We start from the raw sequence: 4,679 nt of genomic DNA, 5'->3' as shown, positions 1-4,679 counted from the left end.
ACTTGGTTCTTTTATCTGGGGTTTCATTAAAGACCCCAAATTTCTGAAAAAATGAGAAAGCAAAGCCACAGAGGGAAACTGCTTCAAGGCCAGTGTTTTGGGCAAGATAAAGGAAAAGCTGTAAGCAAATGCAAGGACTGTTTGGAAAAGAATCAGAGCCCTAGGACGTATCCTTAAATGGGATAGCTCTGAAGCCTAGATCTCTTTTCTACAGTCATTCTGATTCTTTAGTTCTGGAGCAAAAAACTCAATTGCAATGAGTAAAGTGCCAGCCAGGGATTAAAAAACAAAAAAATAAAAAAAACCAGCCAATCAAAATAACTGTGCTCTTAGGGTAACAGAAGACATAGAGGAAAGGACTATTTACAGAATACCTGAGGTTCTCAAGAACTAGTCAATGGTTCCTTTTTTGTTTACATTAAAAATCAGACTGAAGATTCAAGGATCTAAAAGCCATTAAAGGAATTTGACAGTGCTTTGAACAGTGATAAAATGGTACCCAAATTTGGTGTTTATACAGATCATTAGAAAAGGTAGTAGCTTACAAGTTGCAGGGAAAAATGTGAACATAGAGAACAACAGAAACAATCCAGGAAGATGAAGCAGCCTGGATTCAGAAAGTTTAATGTCTCTGCTGTATAAAGAATTAACACTCTTTCCCCTCCTCACCCTTATGCTGGCGATAGGATATGCATTAGCAAATTTGACTCTTTGAGTCAGTGAATAAAAGGATGGGCTCATTGATCTTCATAGCTCTTTTTCAAAAGGATGCTTATAATTTAAAGGATGTCCTAGTGGAAAGGCAAGGGTACAGGGCAAGAGGCTGTTTCATATTTTAGTGCATTTGTCTTTGGCAGAGCCCAACCAAGGCCAAATTCACCTAGGATGCCCAATGGCTGTGGGGACCTCCACATGGTCAAGTAAGAAAAGCCAAATGAACATGTTGAATTAAAAAAAAAAAAAAATCTAGAAACCCTTGAAGGAAGAGCTTCACCCTGAAAAGGCAAGAGGAAAATGCTGGGAGGGGGACGGTTAGAGGGTCAGTGTGTGATCTCTGCTACGGCGGCTTACGAGTTGAGCCAAAGGTGCTGGAGACACTTGGGAGCAGTAGCTCTCTTCTCAGGATGAGCTCCAACATGGGCAGGAAGAAATCCATAAAGCCAACTGCCTCTTCCTGAGACCATTCATATTTCTCCGCTAGAACCTCAAAAAGGCCCCAAGGTTCCAGCTTCGTGATATGTTTCAGGTCACCTTTTTAATGAAAAATTCCTTGCAATATTTTCCCGCCACAATGAGCTTGTGAGGCACCTTCCCCAGAAGTTCTAAGGTCAATGCAATGTGCTCTTCATCTCAGATGTATTCTTCCCCTGAATGAGGGTCAAACAGTCACTGTGGCCAGTTCAAAGTTCTGCTCCAAATGTCAGCAGAGGTTATAGCCAGATCCTATTAGAACTTCCAGGGAGCAATACTGCCTTGTTTGAATATCTTCGGTGAAAAGTTTGTGAACCCAATAGACATTTCCAAGATCAGCAATCTTCACCTTTAGCTTTTCTGCAGGGAATTAACATGAAAATTTCCAGTGTAGATTTTCCTTTGTTGTCCAGCGGTCCACTATGTTCTTGCTCTTGTTCATCTTCACAGGGTAGCTCTGCCCAAATACTTTCTGGAAGCTGAATGACTGATCTACAGCTGAGGAAGACTGGCATACCATGGTATCTGACACCTCAGAGGTTACAGGTGTACAAGACTCTGTTTCTTGAAATGTGCTGCTGTCTCCATTTTGGGAGCTTAAGAAACTGGGTTCCTGCTTCAAATTTTGGACATCACCGTCACTAGTGTGTAGACCCCTTCAAGCCTCGATGTTTCATTATTACTGTTCTCAGTATAATTAATGATTTCAATTACTACATTGCAATTAATTTCTGTTGTACCACCCTCTACATTGTGTTCCATAGGTGTTTGGTCCTGGCCGATGTTACTTGACTCTTCAAATTTCTCTTGAGTCATTTTATTAGGTGGGTTCTCTTTCCAGGGTCTTTCAACAGAACTTTCTGATTCTTCTCGCGTGTTTGTTCTTTTTTGCCCAGGGCCCAGCTCTCTCCATTTCCTCAATTTTCTGCATTTGCTTCTCTAGTAATTCTGTCTGGTGCTTCTGCTTCTTCTTCAATTTCTTCTTCTTATTCATTGACATTTTGTCAGCTGGTTTAGGTTGGGGAGCAGTACTAACTTCAGATCTGGAAAGTGGAGGAGCTCCAGATTGCTGCCATTCTGCAGCCAGCCTCAGAATGTACCCCTTGTTAACTGACAGCAAGATGTTTTCTGGTTCAATGTCAGTGTGGATGATATGGCACTTGGTGTGTAAATAATCCAGACCCTGTAAAACTTACTGAATATTTTTTTTTTGACACGAGGCAATGGAAGCCCCTGATAGGTGGACTTGATGATCCACTTGAGCAGATGATGCCCCAAAACTTAAATACCATGTAAATATGTGTTCCATTAACTCCTGATATTTTAAAGTCATCAAATAGTTGAACACCTGTTTCCCTATTTGGATCATGAACTGATTTCAGCAACTGGATTTCATCTAGTGCAGTTTCAGTATAATGCTCAGCACTTTTAACTACTTTCATTGCCACAAATTTCTTCCCCTGAATATCCCATGATAACAGCACTGTTAAAAAGTGTCCCCAGCCCAACTTTGGGATCACGTGTTATCTCCCGTTGAATAGATCTCCGATTTTCACAAGATGATAACCTCCTTTACAATAATCATTGTGATTTTCCTGCTCATCATCATTGGATTCCAGAATCTCCTCTTCCTGCTCTGGTAGATCATGCTCACAGTGGGGAGCAGAGCCTCAGCGTTGACTTTCAGGTTTCCTCTGGGCTTTGTCCTTCTTGGCCTTGGTCCTTTTTCTTTCTAGCCTGGAGTGCAAGCTCTTTCCACTCCATGGCGAGACCAATAACCTGCAGGCGCCTGCGCACTCGAGTGCCATTTTATGATAGATTAACATGCAGGATAGATGTTATAAGTACTTCTTTGACATTTAATAAAATTTAAGAACCAAGAGAGCAAGGGTGGACCTAAGCCCATAAATAACTTTGCTATCTATGGGAAAAGCCATAATTTTACAATGAAAGTAATGAACAGTGGAACAAAAGAGCAGTGTAGTATATTATTTCAGAGAATGTCAATATTTATTCTAACAAGTGAAATGTAGACATTGGATTGATTTCCAGAAACAAAGTATGCAAATTAAAAGAAACACATCTTGTTTCCATTATGCAGGCGAAGTAAGGTTTATGAGTATTAAAACATTGGTGAACAAGAATGCATTAGACCCATACGTCAACGGTCAACTGAAGAATAGTTTCTTTAACAAATGGCGCTCTGACAACTGGATATCCATGTGCAAAAGGTGAAGTTGGACCCATCCCTCACTCCATTACAAATATTAACTCAAAATGGTTCAAACACTTCAATGTAAGAGCTAAACCTATAAAACTCTTACAGGAAAACATAGGTATAAATCTTTATAACCTTGATTTTGGAAATGGATATATGATACCGAAAGCACAAATTATAAATGAATGGAATGATTGCTTAACGATTTGGCTCTTCTTGGGTGATAATGAAACTGTTTTGAAACTAGATAGAGGTGACGGTTGTGTAATATTGTGAATGTACTACATTTCACTGAATATTACATGTTAAAGTGGTTAATTTTATATTATGTGAATTTTACCTCAATAAAAAAAAGGTGATACACTGTATAGAGATTTAAATTCATAGGCTGACATGTTTACAATGCACCGTTCCTGTTTCTTTTCTTTAATTTCTATAAAACAAGGATAAACAAGAAAAAAATGCATTAAGCACAGTGTGACTGTAGTGCTCCTTTTCATGTGATAAGTAAATCTAGTATACATAAATAAATACATAAATCCAAAAAAGTCAGATTTTTTTCAGTCCTCTTAAAGAATATGAAACCTGAAGTCAAAGACATTTTTAGATGGCAAATTGAGTTCTTGGACTCTGTTTTTATGAGATATAAAAAGGTACTTTTCCCTAACAGTGAAGAGAAAGATACAAAGTTTTTCAACAAATACAATTCTCTCATTTTGTCTACATCTTCCAGGGGGGTTTAGCCCCTGTAGCCACAGCTCCAATTGTGAAACCTAAAATCTTTTTAAACTAAAGTTTTATAAATTTCAAGGTGCTTTGACTTTTTTTCAAAAATAAAAATACAAAACAAAGATAATTTGGCCCTGGGCCTAAATCATATAAAAGCACTCAGATTTATCAAAACTCAAATGATGATCCTATTCGAAAGCCACCAAGAATGTATATGAAAGAACAGGGTCTAAATTTCCAAGAGGAGAACATTGATGGCCAATAATCTTACCATGCCCCGAGTGCCAAAACATGTTCAATTTTCTAATTACCATAATGTGTGATTCTGTCGATGCTTCAATAAGATGCAGCAAGTGAAAGATATAGCCTCAATCTACACTAAAAAAAGGGTTTAGAATCTATTCAGAAATAAATTTGTCTTAAATTCCTAAATGTAAAACCAAAATATTTACTATTGCAAGATGTTGTTCCAAAAATAAAAGGCTAGGATAATATATTGCTGATGGTCAAAGACCTATGGGCAATGAGAGCCTGTTACAAG

General features: G+C 38.2%; 1 pseudogene; it reads right to left on the bottom strand.

Annotated features, from left to right (window-relative positions):
• Nucleotides 1-1,067: 1,067 nt before the first annotated feature.
• On the bottom strand, nt 1,068-2,955 carry LOC105810769 (annotated as a pseudogene).
• Between the last annotated feature and the right edge of the window lie 1,724 nt (nt 2,956-4,679).

This window comes from Propithecus coquereli, unplaced genomic scaffold (genome assembly GCF_000956105.1).
Source record: "Propithecus coquereli isolate 6110/MARCELLA unplaced genomic scaffold, Pcoq_1.0 Scaffold220, whole genome shotgun sequence".
NCBI classification, from domain to species: domain Eukaryota; kingdom Metazoa; phylum Chordata; class Mammalia; order Primates; family Indriidae; genus Propithecus; species Propithecus coquereli.
Note: the sequence above shows the minus strand (reverse complement) of the source record. Positions and strands in the feature narration are given on the sequence as shown.